At 41.7% G+C, this 18,431-nt stretch overlaps 1 protein-coding gene across 9 annotated transcripts in view; it reads left to right on the top strand.

The window, feature by feature from the left end:
- LOC140199358 (partitioning defective 3 homolog B-like) overlaps positions 1-18,431 on the top strand; it is a 1,206,993-nt gene that overhangs the window by 87,576 nt on the left and 1,100,986 nt on the right. The gene's annotated exons all lie outside the window — the stretch shown is intronic.

Genomic DNA, 18,431 nt, shown 5'->3' with positions numbered 1-18,431 from the left:
CTCATTCTCCCTCATGTGCCCATCAATTCCATCCTAATTCTCCTAATGCTAACCTACATTTGGAGTAATTTATAGCAATTAATTAATTCACCAGCATACCTTTCACATGTGGGAGGAAACTGAAAGATCCAGAGGAAACCCAGCTGCAGCGCCAGAGGGAAGGATGGAATCTGGATGCAGCAATGCTTGTTTGTTGTTACAACCCTTGCCACTTGCTGAACTTAAACTACATTTTGAAATACTTTATTGGGTATAAAGCATGTTGGGACATCCCGAAATGGACATGAAAGACAATATAAATGCAGGCTTTTTGCTTCCTAATTATACCTCAAATCTCATTAAAATCCCATCAGTGGTGTTCCACAGGGGTCCGTGTTGGGGCTGCTTCCTTTTACGTTGTACATCAACCATTTGGATTATAGAATAGATGACTTTGTGGCTCAGTTTGCTGATGATACGAAGATAGGTGGAGGGGCCAGTAGTGCTGAGGAAACAGAGTCTGCAGGGAGACTTGGATAGATTGGGAGAATGGGCAAAGAAGTGGCAAATGAATTACAATGTTGGAAAGTGTATGGTTATGCACTTCGGCAGAAGAAATAAACGGGCAGACTATTATTTAAATGGGGAGAGAATTCGAAGTTCTGAGATGCAACGTGACTTGGGAGTCTCCATGCAGGATACCCTTGAGGTTAACCTCCAGGCTGAGTTGGTGGTGAAGAAGGCGAATGCAATGTTGGCATTCATTTCTAGAGGAATAGCGTATAGGAGCACGAATGTGATGTTGAGGCTGTATAAGGCACTGGTGAGACCTCACTTGGAGTACTGTGGGCAGTTTTGGGCTCCTTATTTAAGAAAGGATGTACTGATGTTGGAGAGGGTTCAGAGAAGATTCACTAGAATGATTCTGGGAATGAGAGGGTAACATATGAGGAACATTTGTCTGCTCTTGGACTGTATTCCTTGGAGTTTAGAAGAATGAGGGGGACCCTCATAGAAACATTTTGGATGTTGAAAGGCACGGACAGAGTGGATGTGGCAAAATTGTTTCCCATGATGGGGGAGTCTAGAATGAGAGGGCATGACTTAAGGATTGAAGGGTGCCCATTCATAACAGAGATGCGAAGAAATTTTTTAGCCAGAGGGAGGTGAATCTATGGAATTTGTTGCCACAGGTGGCAGTGGAGACCAAGTCATTGAGTGTATTTAAGGCAGAGATTGATAGGTATCTGAGTAGCCAGGGCATCAAAGGTTATGGTGAGAAGGCAGGGGAGTGGGACTAAATGGGAGAATGGATCAGCTCATGATAAAATGGGGGAGCAGACTGGATGGGCCGAATGGCTGACTCCTGCTCTTTTGTCTTATGGTCTTATAACAAACACACACACACGCGCATGGTTAAGGTGTTATGAGCAAACATACAGCTCATTTGGAAGATTAACTATTTTCCAGCTTTTATAATATTGCTTGAGCAAAGGATTTTGGCTCTGCTACCAGAATATTGACCCAGTGACTTTATACCTGTAGTTGCTTTCCTGTGCTCTGACATTGAAATGTTGATTACAAATGTATATATTCTTTGTGAAAAATTTAACTCTTTAACTCCAGACCTACTTCAATTGGAGAATGGAGAAATATTTGCTACCTTTATAATACTATGGATTTTTGCACATAAAAGCCTTGTTAGCATTCAAGCGCCAAAGTTAAATACACTACACTTCTGATGATCAAAATCACACCTGACCTCTTGGATGGATGTAAATGATCCTATGGCACTATTGTTGTTCCTTTCTGTGCCTTATGATGCATTGGGAACCATTTCATTACAACGTTTGCTTTACGAAACCTCACTGTTACGAAAGACCTACATTAGTACCCTGTTTTTGCTTTCAGAAGGTGATTTCACTGTTACGAAAAAAAGCAGCGCGCGAAAAAATCAGCGCACGATAAAAGGCAGTGCGCCACGCGCCCTGAGCAGCCGCTGTCCCCTGGATTCGGAACTGCATTCTCACCGGCATTGCTTAAACACGTGCCTGTGAGCAGCTGTTTACAAGATGAGTTCTAAGGTATTGAAAAAGCCTAAAAGAGCTCGTAAGGATGTTGCACTTAGTGTAAAACTAGACATAATTAAGCATTTTGATCGTGGTGAACGAAGTAAGGACTAAGTGAGTTTGGCTTGTGGAAGATGACAAACATGATGTTGAGGAGGTTTTGGCATCCCATGACCAAGAACTGATAGATGAAGAGCTGATGCAATTGGAAGAAAGAAGGATAACAATCGAAACCGAATGCAGTAGCGAACGGACCGGAAGTGACTGCGTGAGATTTTCGCTGCAATGATAAAGTACGACTTTAATTTTGAAAGGGTATGTAGGTTTAGGGGATATTTGCAGGATGGTTTGAGTCCTTATAAAGAACTGTATGATAGAAAAATGCGTGAGGCTCAGCAGTCAAGCAAGCCTTCCACATTAGCCACAGCAGACAACGAACCTTGACCTTCGACATCGAGGCAGGCAGTCATAGGAGAAGATGAGCTGCCTGCCATGATCGACGATGAGATGACACCCCCGTGTCCCACCACCCCAACACCCAGACCCCGGACAAATATTGTACTGACTCGCGGAGAATGCAGTAGTAGCCGGGAGGCACACAACACATCTTTTAAGAAAAAAGCCAAAATAAACATGCTAATTAATTAGGTGCCACCCGACATGTAATTAATTAGCATGTCTATTTCAACTTTTTTCTTAAAGATGTGCTGGATGCCTCCCGGCTACCGCTGTACCCCTGCATGCTTCGCGGTTTGGTATCTGTCGGCGGCCTGGAGGGTGGGGGCCACTCACCACCCAACCCGCGACGACTCAGTCTAACGCACCATCATCAGTGTGCTCAGTGCTGAACCCATTCCAGTAAGTGATACTACATTGTACATAAATTATTTCTACTTTATATCGGCTGTGTATTTTTACGTGTTATTTGGTATGATTTGGCAGCTTCATAGCTTAAAGGTTACTGGAGAGCGCTTGCCCCATGTTTCTGCCAAGAGCGGTTGCGCGAGATTTTCTGCTGATGGCGCTTGCGCGAGATTTTCGCTACGGAGAACAGTTCAGTAATGATTGTGGAGAAGTATTTCTACTTTATATAGGCTGTGTATTTATCGTATCATTCCTGCTTTTACTATATGTTGCTGTTATTTTAGGTTTTATGTGTTATTTGGCATGATTTGGTAGGTTATTTTTGGGTCTGCGAACGCTCACAAATTTTTCCCATATAAATAAATGGTAATTGTTTCTTCGCTTTACGACATTTTGGCTTACGAACCGTTTCACAGGAACGCTGTACCTTCAGATGGCAGGGGAAACCTGTATCTTTTTTATGAGGCCAAGTCGCTGGCTCAGTGCTCAATCCAGCATGGATGGAAATCATGCAAGGAGCCAGCTGGATTCGAACCCGAGACTATTCGCCTCAGAGTCCGGTGCTGATGCCACTACAGCACCGGCTGGCTGTATGGCATTATGACTAAGAGCAAAAGAGTTTTTGCTGATACTCTGGTCAGTACTTCTTCCTTATTCAACAGAAGAAGAGCCAGCTGTCTGATCTTTCTCATTTTGCTCTTTGTGGGAGGTTGTTGTCCACAAATTGACTTCTATTTTCCAACGTTAACAACAGCAACTACAATTCAAAAGTAATAAGATGTTCATCAGAATGTGAAACATCTGAGAAACATGTATGTTGTGAGGAAATTGTGCATTAATGGAGCATCATGGTGGTGACTCTTGAATGATAGATTATGTACAATGATATTAAAATATATTTTGAAACTGACCTGTGAAAATTGGCGTAACTACATAAGCATGCTGAAAATTAAATTAAGCTTTAAGACTGCCCCAATCACATACATGTGGAAAGTGCACTTAACATCAAAAGATGTCCATGGGTATATCACAGAAGTACTCGTAAAACAAAAGATTGGTGCCAAGCCACTTAAGGACCAAAAGTGATGAGTTTTAAGGGAGAAATGAATAAGGCAAGTGGGCTGTGAACTGAAAGCATGGCTGCCAAAGGGATGCAGGTCAAATTTGAGGACAAAATTGGTGAAGCTTAGATGAGTCAGAGGGTCACTGCTGAATCAGTTAAAGAGAGAGGGAAAGTTGAAAATTTGAAGGATGAGGATTTTGCAATTAAGTTTTGCTTAACCTGTGTCACCTTTGACGAGCAAATAAAGGACAAATTGGGACAGAAGCAGCTAACAAACAATATATTTTGGAAATTAATGTGATAGACTTCATATATACCCTATGCTTCAAATGTATTTTCTTGATGCTCTGTGGATATTTTGTTACCTTTTCCAAGCAGTGGTGGTATCTACTGATTTCTATTAGAGACTATTCTTGGAACTGGTACAGATCTTCTTCACTCTTCACAAGTTTCAGCAGCTGTAACCTTTAGAAGTTTCATTTTTATGATATAATAATGACAGATGAAGAAAATGCCCCCTCCCCCTTTGATGAATTGATTACTTTTTGGTATACTTGCACAATTTGCATCAGTTGCCTTCTATCAAATATTTTTTATTAGTCACTTATTGTATATTGAAAAGCATCTGGTGTGGATTTGCACACGATTCATATACGAGAAGTTGTCAATGTCCACATCTGTCTGTGTCATCATGTAGTGCACTTCTTCATTGCAAAGATCGTCTTGCTTGTTTTCAGAGTTCAGAACTCTGATAAGCCCAATGCAAATTGCAATTCTTTATTTGCATTGAATCCATTTGTTCAAATCAATTCCTTGGACTTGAGGGCAAAAGAATAATTAGACACTTAATTTGTTTGTTAAAGTCATTGTGACTTACATTTCTGTCATGTTTGACAACCACCAACTTCAAATACACAGTGGTGCTAAACAAAGCTTTGCAGTGCCAAACTAATGAATAGCCCTATCAGTTAAGTCACTAAAAGATCTTTCATGTTGTTCTACTTGATCTGTGCCGCACTGCTTCATCGCAATCCACAGACTTCATATTTAAATCTAAATGTCATGGTATCACAGGCTAATGACGATTACTGAGCGATCTTGTTGGCCTTTTTTCTTGATTAAATTTGCTGGATTAACCTCCACATTTTGTACGTGTTTTCGTTGCAGCGTAGAGAAAGTGATGTTTGTGTTCTCACTGACTTTCAGGTGGAATGTTAAATGGTCTAGACCAGCTCCTCAGTAACTGGGATGTGGACAGGTGTTTGCAGTATTGTCTTTGCTGATCTATGTGTGATTATATTATAAAAATAAATCAAATATATAGAGTCATAGAACACAGAAGCTGGCCCTTTGGCCCATCTAGTCCATGCTGAACTATTAATGTGCCTTGTTCCATTGACATATACCCAGACCATGGTCCTTTATTCCCCTCTCATCCATGTACCTATTCAAATTTCTCTTAAATGTTGAAATTGAACTTACATCCACCACGTATGCTGTCAGCTCATTCCACACTCTCATCACCCTCTAAGTGAAGAAGTTCCTTCTCATGTTGCCTTAATCATTTCACTTTTCACTCTTAACCCAGGACCTCTAGTTCTAGTTTCACCCAACCTCAGTGGAAAATGCCTGCTTTCCTTTACCCTATGTAGCCCCCCCGGCAAGCTTCAGGGTCGCTCAACTCGCTGTCGTCTAGGGAAACAGCCCTCGGCCCCACCAAACTGGGTAACTAAGTTTGTGTGGATGCTGTGTGATGTACCCCATCCCGCCCAAATAACAGACAATACACCAGATACGATTAAATGAATTACAGTTTATAGATATTACTGGAACTATATAATTAATAGAGATAAAATATAAAAGGAAAATAAAAGGAGCCACACTTATCAAAGTTCGTGTACAACAGTTGGAGCTCTAGTAACGATCCTGACTTCACCATTCGATCCCCTCTGACCACCTCGACCTGCTGCCTGGGACCAACCACGGTGGTCGACCAGACGCTGTACACGAGTCTGCCTCCGTCTCCTCTCCTCACCGAGAACTCGGGGTCCGACCCCGTTAACTGGCTCACAGCACCTTGTCCATTCTCTTCACTCTCCATCGCGCCTTCTCCCCAAAAACCCGCGTATCACAATAACTTACAGACACACTAGAAAGAATAACATTTATCCCAATCGATTCGTTTGCTCTCTTATCAATAACGTAATCCAAACAAGCTGCTAGTGGGAGAACTTTCTCAGCAGTTAACATAACAAAGAAATCATTTTAATTAGCCTATGCAGTAACATAAAGAAGAAACCCCTTACACCTATCTATAACCCCTCACAGTTTAGTATATGTCTATCAAATCTCCTCTCATTCTCTTTACACTCTGTGGAATAAAGTCCTAACCTATTCAACCTTTCATTATAACTCATCTCCTCAAGTCCTGGCAACATCCTTGTAAATTTTCTCTGCACTCTTTCAATCTTCTTGGTAACTTTCCTGTAGGTAGATGACCAGAACTGCATATAATACTCCAAATTAGGCTTCACTAATGTCTTGTACAACTTCAATATAACATCCCAACTCCTATCCTCAATACATTGATTTATGAGGGCCAATTTGCCAAAACTTTCTTTACAGCCCTATCTACCTGTGACACCATTTTCAACAAATTATGGACCTGTATTCCCAGATCCCTCTGTTCAATTGCACTCCTCGGTGCCCCAGCACTCACCATGTAAGGCCTACCTTGGTTTGTCCTCCCAAAGTGCACCACCTCACCCTTGTCTGCACTAAATTCCATCTGTCATTTTCCAGCCCATTTTTCCAGCTGGTCCAGATCCTACTGCAAGCTTTGATAGCCCTTTTTGCTGTCCACTACGCCACCAATCTTGGTATCACCTGCAAATATGTTGATCCAGTTTACTACATTATCATTCAGATAGTTGATATAGTTGAAACAATGGACCCAGCACTGATCCCTGTGGCACATCACTAGTCGCAGACTTCCAGTCAGAGGGGCAATCGTCTACTACCACTTTCTGGGTTTTCCTTCAAAGCCAGTGTCTAATCCAGTTTCCTACTTCATCTTGAATGCCAAACAACTGAACCTTCTTGAAAACCTCCCATGCGGAACCAGAACCTTGTCAAATGCCTTGCTCAAGTCCATGTAGACAACATCCACTGCCTTGCCTTCATCAATTTTCCAGGTAACTTCCTCGAAAAGCTCTGTAAGATTGGTTAGACTCGACCTACTATGCACAAAGCCATGTTGTCTATTCCTAATCAGTCCCTATTTATTCAAATACTTATTTATCCAGTCGCATATATTGTCTTCCAATAACTTACCTTCTACTGAAGTTAAGCTCACCAGTCTATAATTTCCTGACTTACTCTTAGAGCCTTTCTTAAACAACGAAACAACATTAGCTATCCTCCAATCCTCTGGCATTTCACTCGTGGCTACAAACGTTTTGAATATCTCTGTTAGTGTCCCTGAAATTTCTGTACTAGACTCCCACAGGGTCCGAGGGAACACCTTGTCATGACGGGGGGGGGGATTTATCTATGCTAATTTTCCTTATCCATCCTAATTTTCCTCAAGACAGCAAAAACCTCCTCCTCCTTTTGGCACATGCATAGATGACCACTCTGAACTTCAAGAGGACCAATTTTGTCTCTTTCTTCTGTAGAATGACTTGGAATTCTCCTTCACCTCATCCGCAAGAACAACCTCATGCTTTCTTTTAGCCCTCCTGATTTCCTTCTTAAGTGTTCTGTTGCATTTTTTATACTTCCCGAGCCCCATATTCTCCTGCCTGCCTATACCTGCTATGCAACCCCTTCTTGTTAACCAGGGCCTTAATATCTCTTGAAAACCAAAGTTACTTAAACCTGGTATTCTTGCCTTTTATTCTGATAATATACATGTTAAGAAAAGAAAAGAATTACACGGATGAGTTTGATCTCTGAGCCAAGTGGAATCTTAAGAGCTTTCAGCTATTTAGTGTTTTGATCCATCCACATGGAAATGTGGATCAGGTATGCGGCCAGAGTCAGGATTGGAATTGTGGGTCAGGTGTGTGGCTGGAGTGTTGGGCAAAGCACTTGTGCGGAACTTTGTGTATGTTTCTGTTTGTGCGTGTGTCAGGATGTATATACACATCTTTCATGTGCACAAAAAGAATAATAGTGAGGAATCGTGATTTTGTTGCACCAGTAATTCTTTCTTTGTAACAATAATATACTGGCACATGCCACTTATTTTGGGAATGGACTACGTTTAAAGAGTACTCTCCTTCAAATTGATCAATGTTTTTTAAAATTGACTATATCGAAGACTCAATCAAAAACTTTGTTTTTAGCTGTATTAAATAGGGTGAGTTTCAGATTACTCAACTTAATTAGACCTTGTCTTAATTTAATTTCTCAGTTGCATGCACAAATTCAGTACATCTTTTACAGCTTGTAAACCAGAAGGAGTAAAACAAATTTGCATGGCTTCGGGGAATTAAGATGGGAAATGAGACTGATGGGATTGCTTTGCTGGAAGGTGGTATGTACTGAATGGGCCAAATAACCATATGTAAAAAGGCTGGTTTTGTGGAGGAGGAAGATTTGGTAAGAAGTTATGATTGGCAGTTAAGCTTCATAGGTGGATGTTCCAGTCATAGGAACATAGTCCAGATACCCTAATTTGACGATCCCTTTTACATGTGCAAATATTTATTTGATTAACATCGGTACCCCTCTTTCTTTCATAGAGTCATGATGTCACATATATTCGTGTGTGGTCCAAGATGACAAAATTCATTTCCCCATTTTATAGACTTCCATTACTTTCTCCGCAGTAACCACTGAAAAGAAATATTCATTAAAAATCTCACTCCTTTCCTTAGGTTCCACTTCTCTATCATGAGTGTAAATCCTGGGACGTTAAACTAAAGTCCTAGAGACACGAGACTGTAGATGCTGGGAATATAGAGAAGAAAACAAAAAGCTGGAGGAATTCAGTGGGTAAGGCAGTATCTATGGAGGATAATGGCCAATTGAGGTTTGGGGTCGAGACAGTTTATCAGGACAGCTAATGTGCCGTGTTCACTGCATTTGGATGCTCCATCAAGTGCAACCAGGCTCCTTTACCCATCCTCTAACCTTTGTTTGCTCTGACAAGCTCTCTAATTTTTGGCGTTCCATGTCCATTTTGTTTTTTTTCCCTTCCATCTGTCCCAATTCCATTGAATCTCAATCCTTGTGTCCTATCAAAATTGCTTATCCCCTGGAGTGTTCTCCATTGCTCCAAAAAATTTAAAATATTTTCTCCAATGGCTCGTCTGCCCTGTGCTTTTTTTTTTTGCTCATGGTAGAGTTTGCCATCCATGAGGTCCTGTTTCTAAATCTGTTTCCTGACTCCTTTTAAAGAAAAAACTCTCTGCAGGACTTGTCCCTTTTTTTTGCCCATCTCATTTGTTCTGAAGTGGACCATGACCTCTGGTTGTTCACTGCCTGCCTCTAAATCACTTGATACCCTTGACTATAGCAACAAGAAGCAACATTTTATGGTGGAATCACATCACTGACCACAGAAAAGCCAAAAATGCGCCTTTAACTATAGAAATCCCTGTAACTATTGTTATATTACCTCTGCTACTCCTTCCCCTACTTAGCTCAATGACTCTATGTGCTATGATCTTAGCTATGGCTGCGTTCCCCAGGAAAAAAAACTCACCTCAAAATCAGAACATGGAGATTAGGCTGCCCTTTCAATCTACCAGCCTACTCTTCATTGTTTTTTTGGCTACCTACTCCCTGTCTGCCTGCTCTCCCTTGAGCTGCCTGAAATGGACCATATCCCTAATACTCAGCTATGTATATGGATCACAGTAATAACAGCTTGTAATCAAGCTCCAAAGGATGAAGTTGAGGTTCTTCCAGCTGCATCTATGGCTGACCTGGGGTGCCCACCTAGTATAAAATGTATATAAATGGCACCTGATACCTTGCCATATCTCCACTTATTTGATTAAATCACTAGATAGAAATAAAATACCAAAATTACGCCTCATCCCGTTGTTGCATCAAATTCTCAGCTTCATCACCATTCTGAGTCTTGTATAGTAGTAAAGCAGTATGCAATGGAAGTGGGCTCTTGTGACTTCCTGCATTTACCAGATCAAATTTAGTGTGGAATAGCTGATAGTCTTGACTCTAACCAAAGTGTTCTCCTTTCCTAAAATGTTGAGATTGGCTTTGAGGCTGAATAACTAACAATGGTGCGAGTATTCCCACCTAGCCCGGTACCAGCTAGGCGATCACTGATGAGTATTACATTTTTGGGAGGAAGCAGGCAGCATAAAATTGGCATGCTTCCTTGCAAGTTAGCTGACCAGAATTTGGTTAACAATAGGTCACAATCTTTACTGATTTTCAGTTGCTTTCCAATTTCATACTACTGCAATTCAAATGAATTTAGAATGAGAAATGAGTACATGAATGCAACGTTCCAGTTCTTCCGGTCTTTCTGGTTAAGATGACCCTTTAAAACAAGCGCTTTATACGAGTTTGAACTATTTGTGGGTTGTTGGTCATTTTCAAACTTAAAAATAAATTTTGTACGTGATCAAGCAACCAAGTAATATTTAAGGTATTATTAGATCAGTAGTGATTGAAAGTAGCTTTTTAGATAGGTAAAGAATGGATACTCTGATAGCATAGTGGTTTGTGTGACACTGTTACAGCGCCATTGACCTGGGTTCAATTCTGCCGATGTCTGTGAGGAGTTTATATGTTCTCCCTGTGACTGTGTCCATTTCCTCTGGGTGCTCCAGTTTCCTCCCGCATTCCAAAGAAGTGCAGCTTAGAAGGTTAATTAGTCTCATGGATGTAATTGGGCAGCAAGGGTTGTTGGGTCAGATTATCTCTAATTAAAAATAAAAAGAACAATTTCTGAAGCAAGATTCAGTAAATAAGATGCATACTCCAATGGTAGTAATCATCATTCCAGGAGGACTAAAGAATTGATTTGGTTATTACAACTATTCATTTAGCAGTTATGAAGCCAGTGATACACAACAATGAGATTTTGTTAATGTCAACTACTGTCCAATGAAACATGCAAAACAATCACTTGTAATATAGGAAATATGACACCCAATTTGCATACATGGTTCCAAAATAACAGTAGTTGATGTGTTTGACATTTTTAAGAGGTATTTCAAACTACAGTGTGGTTTAGCTTGTAGAGACTTTGGTTCAATCTTCTGTAAGTTGCTCCCTGAATATATATGTGTGGATGAAAATAGGAGGAAAATTTGCATTAATGCAAGTTGCTGTTTGGTGTCTTTCTCTTGTGTTAGCCTTGACATTGGCGTGAATAACCCTGCTTTTGTTCACATTTTTGCCCATCCTTTTCTAAGAGGGCAAACACAGCCTCAGTTTAGCATGCTGTCAAGACTGGTGCAATGTAACGACAGAGTACACATTTGCCTTGTTTTTATTATGACTGGAGCTTTTTAACATATGAAGTGTTTTGATTTCACAGCCAAACATAACCAATCATCTGGAACATAAATTGAAGAAAATGAAGATAAAAATTATTTTAATCTGAAACCATTTTAACATTAATGCTTCAGATATATAATTTCTTTTGAAGCTCAATGCTTTGATTGTTGCTGAGAATCCACAATGTAAGAAGAAATAGGATGGTGTAGTGAATTGAACATTTGTCATTCACTATCGTTAAATCTTCCAATAGAATCAAAATAATGTTGGACTGATTCCCTTTCTGGAAATTCCTTTAAAGTTGACACCCTTATCTTAATCCTAAATGATCTGATTTATGTTATCCTTCAACTGGTGTCTGTGGATGAGAGTGTTACATTTGAATCAGAATCAAAACTAAGTTTATTATCACTGATATGTGGTGAAATTTGTTGTTTTGTGGCAGCAGTACAGTACAAGACATAAATATTACTACAAGTTAAAATTAAAAAAAACAAATAAGTAATTAGTGCAAAGAGAATGCCAAGAGTCACCCAGTGGGGGAATGGGGAATGTATTTGTTTTATATCTGCTGGATGGGCATGTCAAAACTCATATTGGTAATTACAGTATATAAGAGTAGTAAAGATTATGGAATAAAGACAATGAACGGACTGCTAATTGACTGGCAGGACAGGGTCGGTGACTGAAAGGGCATACTACCTCTTCAGAATACAAATGGACAGGGAAACAGGGCGAGCTTACCGTTACACGAGGAAATCTGCAGATGCTAGAATTTCAAGCAACACACATAAAAGTTGCTGGTGAACGCAGCAGGCCAGGCAGCATCTCTAGGAAGAGGTACAGTCGACGTTTCAGGCCGAGACCCTTCGTCAGGACTAACTGAAAGAAGAGCTAGTAAGAGATTTGAAAGTGGGAGGGGGAGGGGGCGATCCAAAATGATAGGAGAAGACAGGAGGGGGAGGGATGTAACCAAGAGCTGGGCAGGTGATTGGCAAAAGGGATATGAGAGGATCATGGGACGGGAGGCCTAGGGAGAAAGACGGGGGCGGGGGGAAGCCCAGAGGATGGGCAAGGGGTATAGTGAGAGGGACAGAGGGAGAAAAAGGGGAGAGAGAAAAAGAATGTGTGTGTATATAAATAAATAACGGATGGGTTACGAGGGGGAGATGGGGCATTAGTGTAAGTTTGAGAAGTCAATGTTCATGCCATCAGGTTGGAGGCTATCCAGATGGAATATAAGGTGTTGTTCCTCCAGCCTGAGCTTACTGTTGTTGAACAGTGTAATCCAAGTTGTGCAACAACCGAAGACTATATTTCAGTTATGTTACGACACCAACAAAATAGAAAATGCTAATTTATTCTCACTTGTCTCTTAGCTCATTGTGCATTACAGTAAATGACCTGCTGTAAAAGCTGAGAGAATCCCTCTAAAGAGGAAAAACAAGTTATTGTTCTGTGGGTGTAACAATACTTTGTAAAATGCAGATTCTTTAGAAGCATTCTAAGAATCCACCTGGATTGTATCCAGTTTTAGTTTGTCATCCCCTGAAACTGATGATGATAGTCTGAATGTAAATCTGTTTTAGTTGTGTATAGATTCCTTTTCTGGTTACATACAAAAAAGACCCAAATAATGTGGGCATTGCAACTAATGTGATTGAAATATTTCTCTATGTGGGAACTGAATGAAAGGTTAATGTTCATTGCTCGTTGTCAGTGTCCTTTGTGTCATTTTCTTCAAAAATGAAAACAGTCTGATAGAACTAAATGACATGGTTGGTCACTTTGGGACAAGAATTCAAAATCATCCATTTTGGCATGTGGAACTTGGCTTGCATCTGGCCTGGGCCTATCAGGAATCAGACTTACTCACTAAGTGAAGGTCGTGAATCAGTTGTGAATTTTCATTTGCCAATTGCATCATTATTTATAGTTTTTATTTCTAGATTTCTGTTTGAACCAAATTTAAAATTTCAGATTGCTCATGTGGGATTTGAACTTATATTCACCGGTTTACTGCCGAATACCTCAACCAAATTTGAAACAAAAATGCTGGACGCACTTGGCAGGATTGATGATCTCTGAGGAGATAGAAAGCAAGCTAACAGTTTGGATCACTGGTCCACAATATACAGCTCAGTAACAGTAACCATGAAACTGCTACTGGGTTGTCGTGGAAACCTCTCTGGTTCATGAGTGTCTTTCAGGGAATTAAAGTTGCTGTCCTTACCCTGTCTAGTAAGAATGTGATTCCAGTCACATCATTGTGGTTAACTCTTACCTATCGTTTGGTTCAGGAGCAATCTAGTAGCATTGTCAATGATAGCCACTCCAATGAAGGAATTAAAAAAAAACACTTACGGATTTCTGCTAGATTTTGTGTTGTAGGTAAGCTATAGTAGGTACTTGGGGGTGGGGTAGGGCTGATGAACAACAATTCTCACCAGAAGGAGTTGAAATTGGTGTCACTGGAAGTGCTATTACAGTTTGAGTGGCATCACTTCAATTAACTTAAAAGGGATAGCATTACTTTTCCCGTTGTTCATTCACTCTACTCTAGCATGGACTGTGAAAATAGCAAGAGTAGGGAAACACTGCCAAGCAGAAAAAGTGGGACAAGTAGGAAGAGCTACTTGCAAAGGTTATGCAAACCGGTTTGACATTTCTTAACCACTTCCTATCAGGTTGGGTGAAAGTTGTTATTTGACTTCATGTTCTGAATATTCAAATCTCCCTGAGGACAAATCCTTTTTATTCTCCACTGCTGATCAAAAAATGACACTTTTGCTCGAACATTCTGAAGCAGTGAACTATTTTGCATCCATATCAAGCAGGCTTGCTTCCAACACCAATCAAATTAAATTATTTAACTTCCTTTCAAAGCATTTAATTCATCAACTAAGTTACTGTCTTGAGCCCATTTTCACTGCTGATATGTAGCATATCTTGCACATAGGTCTGTTGTCAAGGCCAGTGTTTATTGCCCACTCATAGTTGCCCTTGGAGAGATGATGGTAGCCACTTTTGAAATGCAGCCTTTGCAGTCTGTATACTCTACAATGATGTTGGATAGATAGTTCTAGTGTTTAGATGTGCTGACAGTAAAAAGGGTTTCCAAATCTTGGTGTTCTCTGACTTGGAGGAGTAATGTATGCACCTTTGAGAAGTTCTCCCAAGAGAAGCTCTGGTAAGTTCTTGCGGTGCATTCACTCTGTAATGGAACAAATTGCAGCCACAGTATGCTGGTGGTGGATGATTGGTTGTCTAGGATGGTAGATTGGGTATCTGCTTTTGTAACTGCTTTGTTCTGGATCATGTTAGATGCATTTTAAGTTATGAATAAACTTTTCTTGGGCTTCTCGCCGGGCACAACTCTGCCATCTTCATTCAGGGGTGGCAGAGTTTGTCATTGAAACATCGGTTATAGATGATATCTATACCCATCTGGAAGCCCGAGGGGTGTTTATTCGTCGGATACACCAAGAAAGCACTAGATCCTTTTTTGTTTTTGAGTTGTTAAGCTGTAGTAAGCCACAAAAACATAAAGTATTGTCTCAGCTTGCTCCTGCCCCACCGAACTCATTTCTGCCTACCTCGACACTGTTTTATCACCCCTTGTTCAATCCCTTCCGACCTATGTTCGTGACACTTCTCACGCTCTTAAACTTTTCGATGATTTTAAGTTCCCTGGGGCCCTCACCGCTTTATTTTCACCATGGATGTCCAGTCCTTATATACTTCCATCCCCCATCAGGAAGGTCTCAAAGCTCTACGCTTCTTTTTGGATTCCAGAACTAATCAGTTCCCCTCTACCACCACTCTGCTCCGTCTAGCGGAATTAGTCCTTACTCTTAATAATTTCTCCTTTGGCTCCTCCCACTTCCTCCAAACTAAAGGTGTAGCTATGGGCACCCGTATGGGTCCTAGCTATGCCTGCCTTTTTGTTGGGTTTGTGGAACAATCTATGTTCCGTGCCTATTCTGGTATCTGTCCCCCACTTTTCCTTAGCTACATCGACGACTGCATTGGCGCTGCTTCCTGCACGCATGCCGAACTCGTTGACTTTATTAACTTTGCCTCCAACTTTCACCCTGCCCTCAAGTTTACCTGGTCCATTTCCAACACTTCCCTCCCCTTTCTAGATCTTTCTGTCTCTGGAGACAGCTTATCCACTGATGTCTACTATGCCTACTGACTCTCACAGCTATCTGGACTATTCCTCTTCTCACCCTGTCTCTTGCAAAAACGCCATCCCCTTCTCGCAATTCCTCCGTCTCCACCGCATCTGCTCTCAGGATGAGGCTTTTCATTCTAGGACGAGGGAGATGTCTTCATTTTTTAAAGAAAGGGGCTTCCCTTCCTCCACTATCAACTCTGCTCTTAAACGCATCTCCCCCATTTCACGTACATCTGCTCTCACTCCATCCTCCCGCCACCCCACTAGGAATAGGGTTCCCCGGTCCTCACCTACCACCCCACCAGTCTCCGGGTCCAACATATTATTCTCCGTAACTTCCGCCACCTCCAACGGGATCCCACCACTGAGCACATCTTTCCCTCCCCCCCCCTCTCTGCATTCCGCAGGGACCGCTCCCTATACAACTCCCTTGTCCATTCGTCCCCCCCATCCCTCCCCACTGATCTCCCTCCTGGCACTTATCTGTGTAAGCGGAACAAGTGCTACACTTCCTCCCTTACCACCATTCAGGGCCCCAAACAGTCCTTCCAGATGAGGCAACACTTCACCTGTGAGTCGACTGGGGTGTTATACTGCGTCCGGTGCTCCCGATGTGGCCTTTTATATATTGGCGAGACCCGACGCAGACTGGGAGACCGCTTTGCTGAACATCTACGGTCTGTCCGCCAGAGAAAGCAGGATCTCCCAGTGGCCACACATTTTAATTCCACATCCCATTCCCATTCTGACATGTCTATCCACGGCCTCCTCTACTGTAAAGATGGAGGCACACTCAGGTTGGAGGGATAACACCTTATATTCCATCTGGGTAGCCTCCAACCTGATGGCATGAACATCGACTTCTCTAACTTCAGCTAGGCCCCACCTCCCCCTCGTACCCCATCTGTTACTTATTTTTATGCACACATTCTTTCTCTCACTCTCCTTTTTCTCCCTCTGTCCCTCTGAATATACCTCTTGCCCATCCTCTGGGTCCCCCCCCCCTTGTCTTTCTTCCCGGACCTCCTGTCACATGATCCTCTCGTATCCCCTTTTGCCAATCACCTGTCCAGCTCTTGGCTCCATCCCTCCCCCTCCTGTCTTCTCCTATCATTTTGGATCTCACCCTCCCCCTCCAACTTTCAAATCCCTTACTCACTCTTCCTTCAGTTAGTCCTGACGAAGGGTCTCGGCCTGAAACGTCGACTGCACCTCTTCCTACAGATGCTGCCTGGCCTGCTGCGTTCACCAGCAACTTTGATGTGTGTTGCAAGTATTTCACTCATCTCTTAGCAGGTGGTATTTGAGGGAAAGGTTTTGGGTAGTCAAGATGTGAATATTTTGCTGCAGAATACCAACATTTGATCTTCTGTTTCAGGCACATCATTTATATGACTAGTTCTGCCCAGTTTCAGGTTATTGAAAAGCTGTCAGATGACATTGATGGGAATTCTGTGTGTGTGTGTGTGTATATAGATATATATATATATATATATATATACATACACACACACATACACACGTACATACAAACCCCATTTCCAGAAAAGTTGGGATATTTTCCAAAATGCAATGAAAACAAAAATCTGTGATATGTTAATTCACGTGAACCTTTATTTAACTGACAAAAGTACAAAGAAAAGATTTTCAATAGTTTTATTGACCAACTTAATTGTATTTTGTAAACATACACAAATTTAGCATTTGATGGCTGCAACACACTCAACAAAAGTTGGGACAGAGGCATGTTTACCATTGTGTTACATCACCTTTCCTTTTAATAACACTTTTTAAACGTTTTGGAACTGAGGATACTAATTGTTGCTTGATATACGACTTCAGCTGTTCAACAGTCTGTGGTCTCCATTGTCTGATCCTCCTCTTCATCTCCGTTGTCTGATCCTCCTCTTCATGATGCGCCATACATTTTCAATAGGAGATAGATCTGGACTGGCAGCAGGCCAGTCAAGCACACGCACTCTGTGTCTACAAAGCCACTCTGTTGTAGCCCGTGCAGAATGTGGTCTGGCATTGTCCTGCTGAAATAAGCATGGATGTCCCGGGAAGAGACGTCGCCTTGATGACAACATATGTCTCTCTAAAATCCTAATATATGCCTCAGAGTCAATGTTACCTTCACATACATGCAACTCACCCATGCCGTGGGCACTGATGCACCCCCATACCATCACAGATGCTGGCTTTTGCACCTTCCACTTATAACAATCTGGATGGTCGTTTTCATCTTTGGCACGGAGAACTCGACACCCGTTTTTTCTGAAAACTAGCTGAAATGTGGACTCATCTGACCACAGCACACAGTTCCACAGTCTTTTGGTCCATCTGAGATGAGCTCGGGCCCAGAGAACTCGCCGGCGTTTCTGCATAGAGTTGATGTATGGCTTCCTCCTTGCGTAATACAGTTTCAAGTTGCATTTCTGGATGCAGCGATGGACTGTGTTGAGTGACAATGGTTTTCTGAAGTACTCCCGAGCCCAGGTGGCTATAATTGTCACAGTAGCATGATGGTTTCTTAGGCAGCGCCGCCTGAGGGCTCGAAGATCACGCGCATTCAACAGTGGTTTCTGACTTTGCCCTTTATGCACTGAGATGTCTCTGAATTCTCTGAATCTTTTCACAATATTATGTACTGTAGATGTTGAAAGACCTAAATTCTCTGCAATCTTGCGTTGAGAAATGTTCCTTTTGAACTGATTAACAATTCTCTCACGAATTTTGGCACAAAGGGGTGAGCCACGACACATCCTTGCTTGCAAAGACTGAGCCTTTG

Source organism: Mobula birostris, chromosome 6 (assembly GCF_030028105.1).
Source record: "Mobula birostris isolate sMobBir1 chromosome 6, sMobBir1.hap1, whole genome shotgun sequence".
In the NCBI taxonomy this organism is placed as follows: domain Eukaryota; kingdom Metazoa; phylum Chordata; class Chondrichthyes; order Myliobatiformes; family Myliobatidae; genus Mobula; species Mobula birostris.
This window is presented reverse-complemented; position numbering and strand designations above follow the sequence as displayed.